The 22,730-nt window shown below is 45.4% G+C and overlaps 1 protein-coding gene and 1 long non-coding RNA gene across 2 annotated transcripts in view; both read left to right on the plus strand.

Annotated features, from left to right (window-relative positions):
- LOC146839149 (uncharacterized) overlaps positions 1-22,730 on the plus strand; it is a 258,618-nt gene that overhangs the window by 180,595 nt on the left and 55,293 nt on the right. The window lies entirely within an intron of this gene.
- The window catches only part of LOC146839150 (uncharacterized), a 76,433-nt gene that overhangs the window by 21,989 nt on the left and 31,714 nt on the right, over positions 1-22,730 (plus strand). The window contains exon 2 of the long non-coding RNA XR_014960801.1: positions 2,128-2,234. This is a non-coding gene — a long non-coding RNA (uncharacterized LOC146839150). The remainder of the gene's footprint in view (positions 1-2,127; positions 2,235-22,730) is intronic.

Here is a 22,730-nt window from a genome sequence, read left to right on the forward strand (position 1 = left end):
GTAAATCTTTAACAATGTCCAGCATGGGAAAGGGTCACATTCAACTTTGAGAAATGCTAACATTTTCACAAGTTTGTGGTCATTTACAAATTGTCAAGGGTATCTACACCTTGCTCCTCCCACTCCCCCGTTGTTGCTCTGCATTTACTAGTGTGTACAACTATGCATGACTGGATGGTAACTTCACGGTGTTAAAAACATTTAAACTGGAAGGAATCCTTTCATGGATAGCTGTCAGGTATCAGTGGAAGCATTTACAGCAGTAAACTTAGGTATAAGGCTTTCTGACAAGACCCTGAGACTTTTGGCACCAAATAACATACGTAGAGTACTTGGGTGTAACTCTTGTGCTGCTTAAATGTTTAATTTTTTTAAGATGGATTTTACATTGTTCATAATTGAGAAAATGGTAGCAGGGACTCGGACCCAATGAGCTGGCCAGTTTCTACTAGATACCACTTTCTATTGACTAGTTTTGTTTGTAAACATTGTAGAATGATCTACTGAGTCCCAAGGAGTTCTGGGATCACCTGAGTATTATGCAGGAGCTTAACTTTAGACACAGGTTCAACTGAAAACTCCAACTCTATGTGCGTAAACACGATATGTGTTAACTTTTTGGGGGTTTGTATCTCTGCCCAAGGGTGTTCCAGCACCTTCAGTATATTTTTAGCTGCTCCTTTTTGTACTTTTTGATGAAAGTCCTACTCTTCTTTGATGCTGTAGCTCTGGTTGGACATTGGCCTTATTGTGTGTGTCTTACTGTGTTGTGCTGCGTCTGAGTTCCAACCTGTGCCAGTGCATGCCTTGAATGCTTGTCTTTGCTACTTCACTGCCCCTTGAGGGTCAATTACTCACAGGAATAACTTGGTTATTCAGTTGCAGTGTCATAGACACTAATAAAAGCGCTCACCAGCTCCTGTACCTGACGGCTCCTGCTGAGAGTACCCAGGTGTAGTGTTCTGCTGGGTGTGCTCAGCGGCTTTGGACGCCACTTCTTCCAGCTCCTGTACCTTACGGCTCCTGCTGAGGGTACCCAAGCTGGAGTGTCCTGCTGGGTGTGCTCAGCAGCTCTGGTTGGCACTTCCTCCAGCTCCTGCCGCTGGCGGCTCCTGCCTCTGATGGCTCCTGACGGAGAGTACCCAGGTGGAGTGTCCTGCTGGGTGTGCTCAGTGGCTCTGGTCCGCACTTCTCCCATCTCCTGTGCCTGATGGCTCCTTCCGGAGAGTACCCAGGTGGAGTGTCCTGCTGGGTGTGCTCAGCGGCTTTGGTCGCCACTTCTTCCAGCTCCTGTACCCGACGGCTCCTGCGGGAGAGTACCTAGGTGGAGTGTTCTGCTGGGTGTGTTCAGCGGCTCTGCTCAGCACGTCTTCCAGCTCCCATTCATTGCACTGCACTTGGATCTGTTAAAGTTTTATTTTCACAAAGATGATCTCTGATTCCTGCACGTCACTTGTCTGATGTTTCTCACTGGCTGTAGCTTCTTGTCTCTTCACACTTCTTGTGCCGTACCTGCCACAGCGTCCTTGTGGTTTGTAACCAGCAAGTCTCCAGGCTCGCTGGCTCAAATATCTTTTCATGCGGCTGTTGGTATCGGGAGTTCAACTGCTTTGAGCACACACTGGTTCCTTGATCATTTCCAGAAGTCTCAATATTTCAACTCTCAATAAATCTCTCAATACCTGTTACGTTTCACAGTTGTCCATTCCTTACACCATCAGCTGTTGATCCAAAGTCACTGCAGAAACGCTATCCCAACTCTAGGAAAGAATGCAGCGTCAGCAGGATATATTGCGAGAACTACAACCTGCTAAACTGTTTGCAAAGCCGTGTCCAAGCATTCATGCTTTAGTTTTATAGCTATTGGTATAAAGTGGTTGTCATAAGGTTTCATGAGAGGTTGATCCTCTTAAGACATATGTAGCTCCTCAGAAGATTTCCTCCCCGTCGCTAGTGGTCCATCTCACAAGTCCGTACACCACCTCACGCGCCCAACGACAGCAATCCTTCGGTTCTTGTGCCGAAATGTTTCCTTGTTTTAATTTGATGGCCAAACATGAAGTGTGATCTGCCCATCGATGCATGTGTTTATCTGTCCCTGAATAAAGCGATTGTGTTTCTTTTCAGCTGCAGAACACCACAGCCTTTTTACCACACACCACCGGCGCAGTCTTATGCCAGATGTTCCATCGGTAAATCTTCTGGGCTGCCAAACTCAGCAGGTCTTGCGTCTGGTAAGTCAAATTAGTCTATCAGTGTCAAGTCAAGTCAAGTCAAAAAGTAAAGTTTATTTAGACCTTTGGTCCTTAAACAGCATAAAAACATGACATTTTGTATAAATATTCTAAACCATTACAAATTCATCAACCACCATCTTACAGAGTCCTGATTTCCAAATACTTCCTCTATCACTGGGAATAACCTTCAATATCAAGGGTAAGAGAGGGTTATGTTGGGCTTTCACACTTCCTCCTAAATCATAAGTGCACCCAACAAGGTGTGGCGTTGTGAAAGAAACATTCGTTTGTTGGGCTACAATTATACTGGGAATGATTTATCTCTGTAGGTCCCGGGATTATCCTCATCAGATGCTCAGACATCACCCACCGAGGAGGCATGCTTCATCATCGGGTCGTGCTCCACTTTGGGTGGGGTGTACAGTACCTAATAGGCTCCGTCAGGACCACGTTGTAGAGATCTTTACGATTCGTTAATGTGCAGTGGTCGAAAGAGCGATGCTTTTAATCCCTTGATAAGTGTCAGGAGTGGACGTGCTTAGATTGGGTGATATATAGCTAGAATGACCTATACATACCCTGCACACTATTTTATTGTTAGTTGGTTTGATCAATGGTGGGATTAAAAAGACAGATGGTTGTGAACTAGCAGGATCTACATAATTAATTAGTGTCTGTGCATCCTGATAAGGACAATCCCTGGACCTAGTGAGGTAAATTATGACAGTGATACTTGTACCCCTACATAATACTGTTTTCTCTGGGACCCCACACCTTCTTGTGTGTACCACTGAGAATACCCCAAGCTTATGTCCCTCCTAGGAAGGCTGCTCCTCACTGCTCTGTCTTCTAGCCCTCTTTCCAGCTCTCTCTGCGTAGAGAAACATATGTATACAGAGGTCTGATTCGGGTAGTGAGACTCAAGGTATCTTCTTGCCCCAGTATGATGTTCTTGTGAGACATTAGGTTTACTTATAGGGGCCTTAGAGCCCATCCATTATTTACTATTGATTATCTTTGTTGTCACTCTTATTTCCTTGCTTCTCTTTGGTCTTCACATGCTGGCATCACTTTCTGTTCGTCTGTTTGCTCGTCCCCTGGAGCATGACTCAAGTACTGTTTCCTTGATTACTGTGTGTCCTTCCGTTGCTCGTTTTCAGAATTCTGAGGCCATTTATTTTCCTTCCGTCGTTGCTTGTCCTATCCATCCCATGTGATGTGCTTTCCTCGCCCCTGCTCCCTCCTGCTTTGCATCAATTGCCCCTTCTCCCCAACATTTTATTGCTTGCACTGTCCTCCCACCTCACTGACCGTGTTGTTGTTGATTCCCGGTCCAGTTGCTTGCTCCATTGTTGTTGCTTGCCTTGCCATTGCAGCTTGACCCCTCGTCGTTGCTCGCCCCTTTGTTCTTGTTTGTCCTGGATCTCCTGCCCCCTCCTGAGCTGAGTTGCTTGCCTCACCCCCACCATTCTCCCTCATTCCGTTGCATGCCTTGTTCCCCTCCTGGTCCTTTTCCACCCCTAACTGCATTGTTGTTTGCCCCAACTACCTTCCCTCTTGCATTGTGTTGCTTACCTAATCCCTCCACTCACTCCTGTGTTGTCACTTACCCTGTCGCCCCTCCAGTGTTATGTTGCTTGCCCCGCCCCTCCTGCATAAAAAAAGCGCTATGATGCGCCCAGACCCGGCAGCGTGACAGCCAGCACTATTTTTCGAATGCTTAGCCATGCAATGCAGCGCCGCGCTGCTGTACACTATAGATAAAAACATTGACACAGCCAACAGCTCTCTCATAAGCGAGACCTGTTGGCTTTGCTAAGACTGGTTGAAGATTAAGTCTAAAGCCCGATACCTCGCTAAAGGGGTTCAATTCTCTTACAAGCTTAGGAAGAGACTTTGCTGGGCCCCTCAAGAACACCAAGATGTTGCATGCGTATAGGTCAAGTGCGTGGTTATTCCTGACAATTCTTTTCCCTGTAAAATTAGTGTTGCGCCTCCCTTTGTCTGCAGCTGGCTCCAAATACAGAGTAAATCTGAGGGGAGAGACAGGATTGTCATGTCGTATGTCCCAAGCATGTTAGTGGTGGTGACATGGCTCTATCGATGCTCTCTCCCTTGTGTAGATTGCTACAGCGGGTAAAGTTCCATCTAACAAAGTTTGCGACAGTGGAACAGTAGAATGCCAAAAGAGGTCTGGCTGGTATGGAACCCATCATGACAAAGGATTTGTATCAGTGGAATAGTCAAATAGTCACCATCACGCCATAAGGGGGCAACAGATGCTGAATGTGAGATACCGAGAGGACCATCCTACAGTATGGCATGGGGGATATTGAGACCTTATACGATTACAATTTACGTAATTCAGACAAACATGAAAAGAGATCATACATATTATAGGAATTCCTGGTGGATACGGTACTCCCCACCCTAGAAGAGGCAGAAGCTTTGGGGGCGCCAATCTCCAAGGAGGAAATTCTCGCATCTATCAAAAAACTGAAACCGGAGAAATGTCCCGGGGGTGATGGGCTCCCAGCGGAGTATTATCAAAAATTTGCCCCGCTGCTGGCCGACCGCCTACTGGACGTTTTTAATCAATGCCCTAGTCCACAAAGTGTTACCAAAAACTATGCTGCAGGCGGTAGTGTCTATGATCCCGAAGCCAGACAAAGACCCCCTCTCCCCGAGCACTTATAGACCGATGTCCATATTAAATATAGATGCTAAAATACTAAGTGGAATTCTGGCAACCCGATTGTTCCCTTACATACCTCAGCTGATCCTCCCGGACCAGTCTGGGTTTATTCCCAGACGAAATACCACACATAATCTGCGTAGCCTGGCACATGTGTGGCATGCGCCAAGTTTAGAAACAGAGAGCTGGGCGCTGGGTCTGCTGGATATTCCGCAGGCTTTTGATTCAGTAGAATGGAACTATATATGGGCGGTACTTGAGGGGATGGGATTGGGAAGACAGTACATAAAATAAATGGAAATACTATACACTAAGCCGGCAGTGAGGATACGCCTTCGTAGAGGTTCCCTGGCAGGGGTGCCCCTTGTCTCTGCTCCTGTTTGCCATTGCGATGGAGCCGTTGGCGACTACCCTGAGAAACAAAATAGAGGGCTGGGGATTTCGATTAGGGGACACAAACCATGTGGTATCTATTTATTTATAGATTTATACCGCGCTAGAATCGACTCTTAACAAGAGTATCTCTGCGCACAGGGATTGAAGAAAAAGGAAGAAAATCGGCAACTGCAGGAGGAATGTCGTACAGCTCAGTTCAATTCAGCGTACAAAACTGAAACAGCTGACAGATTACTAAAATAAAAACGTTTTGAGTTTTTTCCTAAAAACAAAAAGTTCTGGGCATTGCCTAAGCTCGAGAGGAAGTTCATTCCATAATGTAGGCCCGGCCACAGACAAGGCTTTCCCACCATGTCTGCTCCTCTTAATGGTAGGAATTTTAAGTAGGAGTTGGCTACTAGACCTAAGAACCGAGTGGGGTTGTATGGAGTAAATTTGTACTTCCAATAGGAGGGTCCAGATCCATGTATTGTTCTATGGATAAGACAACATGTCTTAAAAATAATCCTCTTACGGACTGGGAGCCAATGTAGCTTGTCAAGGAGTGGTTTGGAAGGAGTTCTTGGGGGGGCATTCAATACAAGTCTAGCCGCTGTGTTTTGTATCACCTGGAGTTTTGCCAGGACTCCCTCATTAGCTGACAACAGGAGTCCATTGCAGTAATCCAGGCGGCCCAACACTAGTGCCTGTACCAAGGTTTTTCTGGTGGAATCAGGCAATAGTGGAAACACTTTGCGTAGAAGTCCAATTGCATGAAAACATTGGCCAACCACCCAATTGCCATGCTGTTTAAAGGTGAGCTCCTGATCAAGACGAACCCCTAGGTTTTTTACGACCGGTTTAGGTACAGGTACTTGACCAAGCTCACATGGCCACCACTCCGGAGTCCACAGAGTTCTAACCTTCCCAAAAAGCATTACTTCGGTCTTATTCACATTACATTGGAGATAGTTAGACTTCATCCAATTCGCTACAGCCTTCATGCCCTCTGAGAAGGCCACCCTCACTTCGTCGGTAAGATGTTTAAAAGGGAATAAGAGCTGCGTATCATCAGCATAGGAGTCTGGGACAAACCCAAAGTCTCTCAATATGCTGGCCAGGGGTGCCACGTAGATGTTAAAAAGAGTCGGGCTTAGACAAGAGCCCTGTGGCACCCCCTTGGTGATATAAGTTTCAGTCGACCGAAATGAGCCCATGCTAACGGCTTGGGTCCGGTCAGATAGAAAACTCTTTAGCCGGGTTAACGCTGTGCTCTCAATCCCAATTGCGGTAAGGCGTTCGATTAAGATTTTATGAGATATCGTATCGAACGCCGCCGATAGATCCAGCAGTACCAAGATCGTCAAATACCCTTGATCCTGATACATGTGAAGGTCATCTGTCACAGATAGCAAGGCGGATTCAGTGCTATGTTTAGGTCTGAAGCCATACTGAGAGCTATCCAGCTTACCAGACTGTTCAATGTAATGTGATACCTGCTTGTTAACGTGTTTCTCTATAACTTTCCCCAAAAAAGGGAGTAATGAGATGGGCCTCAAATTGGATAAGTCGGTCCAGGGGATGGAGGAGTTTTTCCTGATGGGCCTTACTAGTGCTTTTTTCCATTCCCCGGGGACTTGCCCCTCCGTCAGAGAAAGATTAATGAGACTTTGAATCTGTGGGCTCAGACTTTTTCCTACTGCCGGGATAATTCTGGCTGGGATAATGTCTGAGGGGCTCCCGCTTTTAATCTGACCGAGATAACATTCGGTATCAATCAAGGAGATAGGGGAGAAGGATTGCAGGTGCGTAGTTCCTGACTCTTCCTTCTTTTCCAAAAATAATGAGGTATCTCCAATGGAAGATGGATTGGATTCGGAAATATCATCATGAATCTTGTTTATTTTGTTTGTAAAAAACTGAGCAACTTCATCGCAGAGTTGTTGTGAAGATAATTCAGAAGTTTCACAAGCTGCTGGTTTCACAAATGAGTTTAAGGTTTGATATAAGATCCTGGGAGTATTTCCTGCAGCTAAAAGAAGAGTCTGTATGTGGGATTTTCGGGCATTACGAATTTCTTTATGATATTTAGTTAAGACTGCCCAAAAATGAGTCTTATCAATGTCATCATGAGTCGTTCTCCACACCTTTTCTAATTTCCTCGCCTGCTGTTTAAGAGATCTCAGGTTCTCCGTAAACCATACCTCCTGTTTACAAGCTAAACGAGGTTTGTAGGTTTTTATAGGGGCAATCCTGTTAACCACCCTAAGTATAGCCTGATTATAGTGGCCTAACGCCTTATCAACATTCTCTCCAGAGCAAATGGGGAATGCAGCAAAATGCCCCTGAAATATTTCCGGGGTAATTTTGTGCCATGGCCTACGCCTGGTAGGAAGGGCTTGCACCTGAGGGGGGGCTTTACCTGAGTGGAAGGTGGAAAATTCCAAGACAAAGTGATCAGTCCAATTAACCTGAGTAGAAGAGGCACATAGCAGGGTATTAGGTTTATTAGAAAAAATAAGATCCAAAGTATGTCCTGCTAAATGAGTAGGGCCAGTATTCATTAGGGTTAATCCAAGCAAGGAGATGTCAGTTAGTAAGGATTGGGCCTCAGCATTATCTTTCCGGTCGCTGTGGACATTGAAATCACCTAGAAGTATAAAATCGTGCTCCGTATCAATGTGTCTGGCAAGTATCTCCAGCAGCAAGATGTTAAAGCAGGTACAAGGACCGGGAGGGCGATAGACCAGTGCCCCTTTATAGCTGATTTTCGAGTAGATACCAATTTTAAATACAATGATTTCTAAGTCAGGGGTGCTCATTTCCTCTAAGGTGGTGACTGATAGGTTATTCTTATATACAATGGCAATACCTCCCCCTGTCTTGACAGGCCGGTCAAGCCTGGCTATTTTATAGCCCTCTGGGATCCCTAATGTAATGGCTGGGACAGAGTGCGGTTTCAACCATGTTTCTGTCAGATAGCAGAGTTCAGGTTGGGTCGAGGCAATCATGTCCCATACTTCACTGTGGTGTTTAGACAGAGATCTGATATTGCAAAGAAGATTTCTGCTCTTATAGGAGTCCTATGGGGATGTTGTTATTGATGGATATCTATGTATGCCGACGACACGTTGTACCTACGTCGCCCCGAAGTAGCAGTACCAACACTTATCACAGAGCTGGAGAGGTTTGGGGAGGTGTCCGGTCTGCACCTTAACCCGGGGAAATCCAAACTGTTCCCCATGGGAAATCTCGTGGGAAAAAGTGAGCCTGAGCTACCAAGGGTGGGGATGGACAGGGTACACGACGAGGTGAGGTATTTTGGGATTAGACTGGCACACTCACACATGGTTTATCTAGAAAGTAATATAGGAAGGAGCGTGTAGGGCATTAAAAGGCCGGTTGCCCTTTGGAAAGATCTCCCATTGTCACTGATGGGCAGAGTGGCGCTAACAAAAAAGGTCATCCTACCACGATGTCTATATGCCCTTCAGAATTCTATATATAAAATCCCACACTGGTATTTTTCACAACTAGAACACCTGATAGTGGAACTACTGTAGGGAACAAAAAGAAAATGGATCAAGCTAGGCACCTTACAGAGGAGATGCAAGCAGGGGGGACTGGAAGTCCCTCGATTAGAACTATATTACATGGCTACACAACTGCATCAGGCGGTGCACTGGTTGGATGAACGGGATAACTGGGAGAAACAACTGTTAGCAGGTACACACGAGGGAACCCCTCTCCCGGAGCTCCTCATGACCGGGTCTAGAGTGCCCGAATCTTTCCAATACATTATCAGGCATGTTGCTGCGATCTGGGAAACTGCTGTACAGAAGGTAGTCAAATGAGCGCCCTATGCCCCAGATGCTCCACTGTGGATTGCACAGCTCTTCAAAAGGACAGGGCAAACAATGACAATTAATAAATGGATAGAGGGAGGCTGCAACATGATGGGAGACATATAACGCTGAGCGGTTTATAACAAGGGAGGAGGCAGAGAACCCGTTTGAGCTTGCCAGAGGGCAATTACTGCAATATGCAAACATTTCCGCAGAGGCCTGGGAACTGTGGCCTGTATTTCCGCAAGAGCCACCCGTTACGACAGTCCCACAGACGATATCCAACCTGGCGGGAGGACGTAGACTGTTCTCACATATATACACACACACTGAGAGGGGGACAAGGAGCGACAATTAAAGAGTAGGTCCTGTACCAATGCTCCTAAGATAACTCCACATATAATAGGGTAGCAGTTCCTGAGAAAGACAGTGCCAGTATGGTCAACTGCCTGAGGGGTAAGAGACAGAGCAACAGGGAAAATAAGAAAGAGGTTCGTGAATGTGGATGTGATGTAGACCAGATACTCCTGGGTGGTGTTCGAAGTGCCCTCACACACCCTTGCGGGTGCAAAGCATCATCATAGGGCGGTGCTCCTCATGGGGGTGGCGCTGCAGTCCCTCACGGGCCTTTCAAGAGGGCTCTCTGTCGAGATCTTTTAGTGGAGTAGCCGTAGTTGTGCATGCGGGTGTGTGGGGAAGTGCGTGACGTGGTGTGGCTAAAAAGACCCTCTGGTACCCCAAATTAATTTATTAGTGAGTCCGTCGGGTCTAGGTAAAATCTAACGGGGAATAGTGCCTGGATAGCACTGTAGTTAGTATGGGAAAAGGTTGGTAATCCCACTGCTCTCAACCCGTGTGTGAGGTTTTTAGAGTGAGAGTGAGGATGTAAGGAGGGTGGTCAACATGTTTCGCGCTGCCTGTGGTCCCTAGTGGATCCTTAGCGCTTCGTCAGGACCTTGGTGAAAAGGAAAGAAAAATAGAGATACAGGAACAGGTATGTCCTATAATCCCATCATGAGTGGAGGGGAACACGTATTATTCGTGTTCCATACGTCGAACCCGCATTAGTGTGGGTCCAGACTGTACCGGAAAGAGACCAACTGGGGCGGGGGCAGCAGATGCGCGCCGGGGAATACTGATCCGTAAACCCAAGGTGCCTCCGTTAAACGTTATTGTTCTATATAGTTGGGATAATGGTATATGCAACATTTATGCTGTAAACGTCTCAGAGGAGGATCTGAGAACAGAAGCTTATGATTTGTGAAATTTACATCTCCGCACTGCGAAGATAAGGATTGGGAATGCTGATATGTCACATCTGAATGTAAATGTATTGTCATTACGGAAAATGCCAATAAAAACAAAACAAACAAAATAAACATGAAAAGAGATCATATTTACATTTGGCACAACCCAAATCAAAATTATATACAGTAGGCCAAGCAAAACAAATTAAAACCTTAAAAAGGAAGCGGTGACAGGTAGGTGAAAACACAGAATTCACAAACGTTATTTAAATGCAGCATAAAATGCTATTGGACAATGTTGTATTAAAAACAAATATTGTCACATAAATAAAATAATAAACATCACAAAGAAATAAAATTAAGAAAAATAATACAACCACCACTATACATTAAACATCATATACTGATAATCATTGGAAAGAAATCTAATTTATATAAATGTATCCTCATCAAATCAAAATTTGATTTGAACTTAAACGTGCATAGATGGACAAACAATCAGAACAAGCTGCTTACAAACAGATTTAAGACGGTACGGCAAAACAAATAAGGCAACCTTCGTAAACTTGTCATGGTTGAGAAATGGAGTATGGACTGTACTCCGCCCATTAGAGTCCAGCATTCCATTCTTCCGTAGCGTTGAGTCCATCTTGGATGGACTGAGGTTTAAATATCCACTTACATTCCAGTCGAGTTACCAGGGTTTGTACATCACCTCCAGAGGCTGGGGTTTAATCAGATCAATGACCGGCCAATAGAAGTAATCTTCGGTATGATTATCCTCCATAAAGTGTTCGGCCAGTGGTACAGAGGCCACTTTACATCGGATTCTGCTCTTATGCTGATAAATCTTGGCTTTAACTTTTTGAATAGTTTAGCCAAAGTAAATCCAATTACAGGGACAACAGATGCTGTAAATTACATTCTGCAAATTATAATTGGAAAAGAAATCCCACTCTTGAAGTATATCTTTGTGTTGAACGATTTGTGTGTTGGCTGTGGTGTTACGAGCTGTGCTGTTTCCACGTTGAAAGTGTCCTTTGACTGGGGGAAGGCCCAACATTGTGTCAACGGATTTAGGTTTGAATGCTCTCACCGGATGGCCTCTAAGGTTGCGTCCTCTTCTAAAAGATAAAAGGGGCAATCCCAGTGATAGGGAGAGCACATTCCAATGTTTTTTTTAATGATTTTTATCAATTTGTTAGTTGAAGGGCAAAAGGCCGTAACACAAGTGAATGTATCACAAGAGTTTGTTTTTTTTGGTTGTAATAGAGCCTCCCTCTGAGAATACCATTCCCTTTTGAGTGATTGTTTTATCATTTTTCTGGGGTAGCCTCATGCTTTAAGTTTGCATGATAAGCTCTCTGCTTCTTTAAAGAAGTCCTCCTCAAACTTACAGTTGTGTCGAATGCACAACATTTGTCTGTAAGGGAGGCCATCTCGCAAAGCTCTAGGGTGGTAGTTGGTGTACCGAGGAGTGTATTTTTTCTGTAGGTTTTCGAAACAGAGTTGCCTGGTCTCCATCCTCTTAACTCCCACACAAACTCAGTGTGTGAGTGTAAACTCTCCATTCACAGGAATGCAGGCAGCCCTTCCCCACTGTCTGGGGAAGCCGCCTCCTCCGTCCCTCATGTTCCTTGTTAAACAGGAAGCATTTAAAATTGAACCCACAGACTCATTAACACCCAGAGTTCAACCACCATATCCATTCTACACACTCACTACACGTACATACACTCACAGTCCTACCACCATAGCTGTGCTACACACTCACTACACATGCATAAACACACGGATTACAACCACCATATCTGTGCTACACACTCACTACACATGCATACACACACAGATTCCAACCACCATAGCTGCGCTACACACTCACTACACATGCATACTCACACAGAGCGCTACTACAATATCAGTGCTACACACTCACTACACGTGCATACACACACAGATTCCAACCACCATATCTGTGCTACACACTCACTACACATGCATACTCACACAGAGTCCTATCGCCATGTAGGAAAGTAGGATCTGCTTCTATGGTTACCCCCACTTTTTGCTTGATGTGATGCTGTTCTTGACTAGGGTCCTGCTAATCAGGACCCCAGTTTATCTGCTTTCTTCCATAAATTGTTGTGTTCAGTACTTATGTACACCCCAGATTCGATACTGCGTTACCCTTATCAGTCCCTAGTATATGGTAGGAAGGTACCAAGGGCCTATGCAACCCAGAGGTCCCCCATGGGCTGAAGCATGCATTATGCCACCTATCGGAGACCATTCAAAATGGAACTACAGGCCTGCCATTGCAGCCCGTGTAAGCTGGTGCTAGCAGCACTTACTAAAGATATAGGTTTCCTATATCTAGGGTCACTGCACTTAAAACCTGGTTCTAAGTGAAAGGGTGCCCCTGCATGAGGAAGACACCCTTACAGCCTACGGAGTCCATTCTCCCGGGTTGTAAGTGAAGCAGCCATATACTATATAGAGGGGCACCATGTAATAACGCGATGACCATCTAGAAAACGGCTGCAACTAATCCTATCATGTTTGGCATCAAACATGTTGGAGTCATACCTCCCACAATGTAAACGGTGTGGGAGGTATGATTCTAAGCACTGGAAGAGCCCTCCGTTAGGCTCTCAGTATTCCTTGTACCAGCCTTCTAGACCCGGACAGCACAAAATGGTGGCTGCCGACCAGAGACATGATTCTGCCCTCCAGCTGCTGAGCCAAGGTCGACCAGGGGAAGGCAGATCAATGACAGCATTTAGTATATTGGAGCCGGGTGAGTGTGCTTGCCAGCACCACTCATTCTGCATGAGGGGTGTATTTGGTGTCCCCATGCATAGTCCAGTTCAAACCAGCTCTAGAAGCCGTGGCTCCTGCTGTGGTGCGAAACTGGACAAAGCACATGGGAGCAACCTCCCCCCTGTCCAGACCCTCACCTGGGAGGGTCCCCTGAATCGTCCCAACCCTTTCGTAAGGGTACTTGAGGGCTTACCTGTGGGTGGGTCCCTAGATTCATCATGGGACAAGATTCAGATCAGACACCACTTCTTCCTCTACTGTCTGGGCACTCTGGCCTTAGTTTGGGTTCGACTTCATCTCCCTTCCAGTCTGCTGCATTGTCTGTGCCTGTGCACCATACAGGAACCTTCCAAGGCCTGTGGGCATCAAAGACACCTGCAGGACTCTCCCTTGCAGTGGAGTCACTTCCCTGCATTTGCAGGCACCGCATCTAAGTCGACCGGTCTGCTGATCCTGAGCTTCTCCGGACTCTGAAAGGTTCTGCAACACAGGTAGTTGTTCTCCACAGCTCTGGAGGTCTGCCATGCCCTCTCACCAAGTTTGAGGCCAGTATCCCTCGTGGGGGTTGCAATAACTGAACCCCCTTGCACTGTGCTAACTTGCAGTTGCAAAGCCTTGTTGGCTTCCTTCCAAGAAGATCTTCGGGCTCCAAGTAGCCCCAACCCTGAGCACCTCCAGTGACCAGAATCTTTGGCCACACAGCACCGTTGTGCATCGTGCCCACCTTGAGGTCGTCTCGCAACTCCAGGGCCTCCAGCTTGTGTGTCCATTTGAGGGTAACTTTTGTTCTCCCCTGATTGTTCTGGGCCTACCCTGACTTCCCTGCTTGTGGTGAGTCCCCTGGACCTTGCTGGTGCCAACATTGCACTTTCTTCGACTTCTGCGTGGGTTGCACTTGCTATGGCTTGTTGGTGCTCACGCCGGACACCGACCCCTCAGCATTTGACATCCGACATGAGACAGCTCTTACATGGCTCCTGGTCTTCCTCAGCATCGCCTGGTCCTCTCAGGTGCAGAGTCAATGTCCTCATCAACTCTCCTGCAACTCCCGGCATTCGTGGGCATTCGTCTTCCAGATCTCCTGGTCACTCCTGAGTGACAGACTCTGTCCCCTCTGCTTGCAGGTACCTCTCAACTAGAATCCACCTTCGGATTCCCCTGGACACTTTCTCCTTCGATAGCAGCGGCACTTTCTGAAGTCCTCCATTGGGTCCGACAGCGGTTTCCGACACCACGTCACACCTATGCACCCAGCTTCCCTGGTGTAGGTAATGTGGGTGCTAGGGTATCCATGGGTGGGGTGGCTCTCCAACCTTCTGTCTTCCATGGGTTTCTTCAGGGTCCACTGGGAAGGGTCCTTAATCTTTTAAAATCCAACCGCGACTTAAACGTAGAGTTGTAGGGAGTGTGCGGTTGTGTTCCCACACTGCACACTCGCTCCGTGGGGTTCCTAGTCACTCACCTTTGGTGGTTCCTTGGGTTCCCAGCACTTCTATGTCCTCTTGACATTGTCTTGACCCGAGTCATGGTTCTTATACCCCTTTTTTAGTATATGGTTTGGCCCCGCCCCCCAGGGGTCCACTATGTATTCTGTGCTATTTACTGTATTGTAAAAAAAGTATTGTGTTTATCTCGGGTAGGAGAAATCTAAACTCGTTAGAGAGTATTATATAATAAATACCTATTTTTATAAATACCTTGTGTGGTTCTTTTTCACTTAATCTATACTATAAGATTTAATTCTGGTAAAACAAGCTCCATTACACTCCTTCTGGACTAAGCCTGAAGGCTGATCTCCACAGCTACCACTTAGAGAGCTTTCTAACGTTGTCTAAGACCTCTTAAATCACCATAAGGATTGTCTGGAATGCTGCCGGGTGCCTGCTTACATTTGTGGACATCATATACCAGGTCTGCTTCTCACACGTGATATCTGTGCTACAAACTCACTACACATACATACACAGAGAGTCCTACCACCATATCTGTGCTACACACTAACTACACATACATACACAGCGTGCTACCACCATATCTGTGCTTCACACTTACTACTCATACATACACACACACATCCTACAGTCATAGCTGTGCTACACACTCACTACACATACATACAAACACAGAGTTCTACATCCATATCTGTGCTCCACACTCACTACACATACAAACAGAGTCCTACCACCATATCTGTGCTACACACTCACTACATATACAAACACACAGAGACCAACTGCAATATATGTGCTACACACTCTCTACACATACATACACTCACAGACTCCTACCACCGTAGCTGTGCTACACATTCACTGCACATCACACAGAGTCCTACTGCCATAGCTGTGAAACACTCACTTCACATACATACACACACAAATTCCATCCACCATATCTCTGCTTCACGGTTACTCCACATACATCCACACACAAAGTGCTACGACCATCTCTGTGCTACACACTCACTACACATACATACACACACAGTCCTACCACCATACCTGTGCTACATACTCACTACACATACACGCACATGCAGGGTACTACTGCCATATCTGTGTTATACACTCACTGCACATACATACACACACAGAGTTCTACATCCATATCTGTGCTACACACTCCCTACACATACATACTCACACAAAGTCCTACCACCATATATGTGCTACACAGTCACTACACATACATACACAGAGTCCTACCACCCTATATGTGCTACAATCTTACTACACATACATGCACACAGAGTCCAACCGAAATATCTGTGCTAAACACTCTTTACACATACATACACTCACAGAGTCCTACCACCATAGCTGTGCTACACACTCACTGCACATCAGACAGAGTCCTACCGCCATAGCTGTGAAACACACTCACTACACATACATACACACACAGACCTACCACCATATCTATTCTTCACACTCACTACACATACATACACACACAGATCTACCACCATATCTGGTACACACTTACTATATATACATACACATGCAGAGTCCAACTGCTATATCTATGCTACACACTCTCTACACATACATACACTCACAGAGTCCTACCACCATAGCTGTGCTACACACTCACTGCACATCACACAGAGTCCTACCTCCATAGCTGTGAAACATACTCACTACACATACATACACACACATATTCCAACCACCATATCTGTGATGCACACTCACTACACATCACAGAGTCCTACCATCATATCTTTGCTGCACACTCACTACACATGCATGCACACACAGAGTCCTACCACCATATCTGTGCCTCATACTCACTACACATGCATACAGTCTTACCACCATATCTGTGCTACACACTCACTACACATGCATGCACACACAGAGTCCTACCACCATATCTGTGCCACATACTCTCTACACATGCATGCACACACAGAGTCCTACCATCATATCTGTGCTTTACACTTATTACACATACATCCACACAGAGTCCTACCACCATATCTGTGCTACACACTCACTACACATACACGCACATGCAGAGTACTACTGCAAAATATGTGCTATACATTCACTCCACATACATAGACACGCAGAGTCCTACGACCATAGCTGTGCTACACATACATGCACACAGAGTCCTACATCCATATCTGCGCTACACATTCACTACACACATACACACACAAAGTCCTACCACCATATCTGTTCTACACACTCACTACACATACCTACACAGAGTCCTGCCACCATATCTGTGCTACACACTAACTACACATACATGCACACACAGAGCACTACCGCCATATATGTGCTATACACTCACTGCACATATATCTTTATAACTGGAACTGGAGGGAACATACATGTACTTGTAACATGCACATAGAACCGTTGGGGTCCAAGATAGGGGACATAACTGACCAGAAAAATCCATATTTCCACATCTAAATTTGGAGATGGTGATCCATCAGGGTGGCGAAGATCTCTAAACATGAAGACAGTGATCCATCAGGGTGGTGAAGATCTCTAAACATGAAGACAGTGATCCATCAGGGCAGCAGAGATCTCTAAATTTGGAGATGGTGATCCATCAGGGTGGTGAAGATCTCTAAAAAACACTAGTGCGCAGTTAGGAGAACTAGGCTGGCAGACATCTTACAATTCCAACGCTGCCAGCTCAGTTTCCATTTCTTATTCTTTGGTCTCTTTTGTCGTTTGATTCCACTATGAGTGACAAGGCTGGCAATTGTGGAATGGTTGGCAGGAATTCTCCTTAGGATCCTGACACACTATCTCCATTTTAGAGATCTCTGCTACTCTAATGGATCACTATCTCATTTGGAGATCTCTGCTACCCTGATGGATCACTGTCTCCATATTTAGAGATCGTCGCTACCCTGATGGATCACCATCTCTGCTGCCCTGAGGGATCACTATCTCTATATTTAGAGATCTTCACCACCCTGATGGATCACCATCTCCAAATTTAGAGATCTCTGCTGCCCTGATGGATCACTGTCTTCATGTTTAGAGATCTTCGCCACCCTGATGGATCACTGTCTTCATGTTTAGAGATCTTCGCCACCCTGATGGATCACCATCTCCAAATTTAGATGTGGAAATATGGATTTTTCTGGTCAGTTATGTCCCCTATCTTGGACCCCAACGGTTCTATGTGCATGTTACAAGTACATGTATGTTCCCTCCAGTTCCAGTTATAAAGACGCAAATACATGTGCGTCCACCGTTAACATGTCCTCTTTCAGATCCGCCATGAATGGGCCGGATATTCCATTCCTAAGTACGAAAGGCCACCGCCTTTATATGGTTCACTTATGCCATTTTACAGTCCAGGCAAGTAGGCCCTGATTCTGTCATCAAGCTTTTCTTGCTTTCTGTCTCTGAAAGCTCCAGTCCGAGCCTGCATCTGTGACCATGAACTTTGTCTCATCCTCTGCGCGGCTCACGATGCCTGACATCAGCTTGCTGCCTGCCAAGAACTGTATTTCACCTTCGAAATTATCTGCTCCGCTCCCTGCCCAATGCATTCCTGTCTAGTAGTTTAAGTAAACATTCTGCCAGCTACCGAGCAAAGGCCCGGCTTCTCTGTCTTTATACAAGTAATTCATAGCCCTATTACCATGGAAGACTTCTGCCCTCGCATCTAGTGTAGACACTTAGACGCTTGTACACGCACTAACAGTCAGTATAGTCAGTATAGAATAAGATTCTACTCCAAGAAGGCCTCTCTTTTGGATAACATAGTTCTTTAAACATAGGATGTTAGATATGATTTGGGATTAGGTTGACTTGACCCTCTAGACATCTGTCGCCACATGTAGAGCTAAATGTCAAGTCCCCTTCACCCCCTAGCTGCACGTCAATCACACGTCATGCTGCTGTGCGCGCATTTCTGCCAAGTATTTCTGCTGACATTGCGAAATTCTTTCATGGAACCACCCCATTATGACATCATGCCTGATGGCGTTCCTTTGTTACGCACAATCACGCCCATTTTCATTACGCATGTATAATGTTATCTTCCTTATCAATTGTTACGCCTCTCGCATTTGCTTCACTGTAATGCCTATTGTATAAAAGTAATTAATCATCAATAATGTATGTACTTCACTTCCTGAGCCTGCGTGGTGATGGAACCTGGAGTCCACGATTTCGAAATCGTCCATTGGAATAAAGCCCGTTCCTAACCTCTAATACCACGGATTCTGCCTCTTATTTATTGAGCTATTTTTATTATGTTCTGTATCAAATTAAGTTCCGGTAATTAAATTATTTACCACATAAATGGCGCCCGAACAGGGACACTTTCTCATCTCACGCGCCGGCGGTGCGTTGCAGGCCCGGTCTCCTGCCACAGCTGGACGGACAACAACGCGTACCAGCAGGATTTCCTGTATCTCCCTGCGGTCAAGCGGGGGCGACTGAGGCTGCGATCAACACCCAGACGAGGCGGTGAGAAGTGCGAAGTATCCCGACCAGAGCCTAGCTGAGAGAGCAAGATCCGAGGTATACAGAGGCCCACCAGGTTTCCAATGTCCTGAAGTGTCCGAAGTTGTCGAGTCGAGTCCAGTCCGGTCCAGTTCAGTTCAGTTCCGTTCCGAGGCCTTCCGTTCCGAGCTACCCGGTGAGTACCATTACTGGGGAGGCGTTCTGGCGTGCACATAAGTTGTGCCGGTCCAGACGGGTTTGGGTACACAAATCCGGTCTGCACTGTTTTAGCAGTGTATCTGTACTGTTTAGCAGTATATCTAGTATATCAAGTATATAAATTCAGAATAATTTCCGTTAATGTCGAGAATTATGTTTTATGATTAAATTTTCTTAGATCGTCATCATCATCGCTGTCCATTTAAATATTAAATGTTAAATGTATTAATACGTCCTGCATATTTTCGAAACTAAGACAGATCACAACTAGAAAAGGGGTACTCGAAGAAGCTGTTCCCATTCCTCCTAGGGACACTCCAGGGTACTTCATGTATCATAAACACGGCCTAGACGCTATATTATTTCTTGATCTATGGGTAGACTACACTAAGGAATTACCAGAAAGTCAGAGGTGGCCCGCAGCTGGGACCTGGGATGCAGATTGCATCGTGAAAGTAGAGGAAGAATTATGGAAAAAGAAAGCCAGACAGTCACAGAAAGACGCCATTGAATTATGGCGTAAAGAATCGTATAGACGCACAGAAAAAGCACGTAGACAGGAAGAGAAGAGTAAAGAGAATTCAAATAAAGTTCGAGAAAATCTATTAATTGAAGAAGGTACACGAGTAAAATCAGAACAAGTAGACAGACAAAGAAATGCCCTTATGAAGGGTATGTATCCCCTTCTGGCCGAAGGATTACCTAAGGCTACTCCGGGGATACCAAAAGACTTGCCACCCCCATTATTTCCAATAAAAGTACATCCTAAGGGGCATCCTAGAACAGCAGAAGATGTTTTCCTTTCCTCATATTTAGATGACGCAGCTCCCGAGTATGCTAACCCCGCCCCACATAGACCGTCGGCCGGGGAGGTTCAACGCCAAGATCCTGTACCTGTATCCTTACAGCATCAAATCCTGACACAAGTTCCGGCAAGCACGTCCGTTTCCACATCTGTTCCTACAGCTACTTCTATAGCTGTGTCGTCCACACCTATAGTTGCTGTATCGCGTTCTACGAATCCTTTCACGCCCGATACTCAAGACGGGGCTACTGGAGGTGCTACCAACATTTTTTCTACGCCACCCAGAATAAATAAACTTACCTTTCAAGAGTCAGCACATCCACGTACCCCCAAACTCATAAATGCCCGCACGCTTAAGGAACTTCTTATAGATTGTAGATATGACCCTGTGCCCGGCAAAGAGGACGAAATGATCCTGGCATCATTACGTATCAGACGAGCCGCGGTGTATTTAGGGAAGTTACCAGGAATGACTGTGCATCTAGATAATATATATCATTTTGTCCAAACAGGGCGAGATTCTGAAAGTATTAACAGAGCTATGGAATACCAGAAAGTGGAGATACAGGGGGAACTGTTACGTTTCCTCATAAATTGTGTGATCAGAAATCAAGACCGACCGGGGGTAGACCCGGAAACAATGGAAACTCTTACCAGATGGAGCAAAAATATATCAGAAGGGAGACATGATAGGCAAAAATGTATAATAGCCATGTGCAGAAAGATCCGTAAAGAAATAGAACGCCTACACGAAGAGAGATTAGCGGTAGACCAGTTTGAACAAAACGAGGAGGAGGAAGGATCGGGACTGTCCATAGGACAGTCAGAAACCGTAGCCTATGTAGGTAGAGGAAGATCTTGTAATAGTACTAGATGTTTTACAGACCCGATACGTCCGATATGTCCAGATAATAACAGGAATTTCCAAACACCTATAATAAATATGAGGTCCCCCGAGCATTCGTTCCAAGCCGCTGACAAATTACTGCGAGAACGAAGGGGTTATCATTTACTCGATTCTATGGATGAACAAGAATTAGCCAGGTCAGCCGTTCATTGGGTTGACAGTCCCGGAAAATATGGTGATGATACAGTAGCACACACATTTTTGAACCTCATCCCAGATGAACAGCGTTTAGCTGGGATTTATATGATTCAACAACTTCTTATACTATATAAAAGCCAACATTCAGATCCTGGTCCCTTACCTGATATATTGACTGAATTACTCACGAATAGATGGAAAGGTTCAGGTACTAAGTTAATTAAGGAAATACTAGAATCCAGAAAGCAGTACTTTCTTTTTGTATGTCCAGAACATGATTCACTGCCCATCAAGGAAAGACCGATGTATTACATGGACAGACAGAATCCCTTACGAGAAGTACACCCAATAAAGGGCGAGGACAATCAGTTTAAACGTGTATATGTATATACGCCCATATCGAAAATAGAATTGTTAGAAATGAAGAAAGTGGTACCCAGTCATGACAAAGACCCAGCGGGTTTCCACCGCGAAATTAAAGACATGTTACTCATGGGAGAGTATACCTATCCCGACATTATGACAATATTAAAGGTATTAATGCCTGCTGGCATTTATGAAAAACTCAAGGAAAAAGAGTGGGAGGTAGGAGACCAAAAGATAGATTGGACAGCATTAGAAAATGAAGAAAAGGCCCGAGGTCCAGGTTCGGGGCTTGGGGACAAAACTAAAGCACTACCAGGTTTACTAGTACAGGTACTGCCGCGTTTATTAACCACGAAAAAGGAAGACTGGGGTGCAATCTCAGCCTGTAAACAAAAGCAAGATGAAGACACTAGTGATTTCTATGCCCGATTCGAAAAATGTTTTGGTATAAATAGTGGTATAAAAGCAAGTAGCGAGTCATACCCACATCTGTTTGTGACAAAATTAGTTGAAAATTCTTTGCCCCAAGTGAAGAATAGAGTATTAAAATTCGAGAGTACCTGGCAAGGTAATACCCCATCACAAATGCTACAAATGTTACAGTACCATTACAATAGAATTAGAGAAGAACAAGAACATGAACAAAGACGCATGAAAGACACGAAAATGAAAATGCTAGTCTCCCAGACAGTTCCAGCTGAAGGTCATAAAAAGGGTACGACACAGTCCGGTGATTCAGCAGGACCTGTAAAAGGGACATGCAACTATTGTAAACAGCCAGGACATTACATACACGACTGCCCAGTCCTGAAGCGTAATATCGCCACAGGTATTACAAAAGAAAGACCACGGCCACCTAGACAGGATCAGAATGAACAAGGAGCACCGCAGCATGCACAGGCCATGCCGGCTCCACAACAGTCTATACAGTTTGTGCCAGCCGCACCAGCGTTGCCTGCTGCTGCCACACAAACCACGACACGACAGCTGTACCAGACCGCACAGTATGACTATCCTGATTATCAACGATATGCATGAACCAGCCTAGAGAGGGAAGTTGACTTACCCCTTATCGAGATCCCAGTAGACCAAGAAGGACCTTATGTACATAGTGAATTATTAGGCCAAGATAGAAAATTTTTACTT

This window comes from Triturus cristatus, chromosome 4_2, assembly GCF_964204655.1.
Source record: "Triturus cristatus chromosome 4_2, aTriCri1.1, whole genome shotgun sequence".
NCBI classification, from domain to species: domain Eukaryota; kingdom Metazoa; phylum Chordata; class Amphibia; order Caudata; family Salamandridae; genus Triturus; species Triturus cristatus.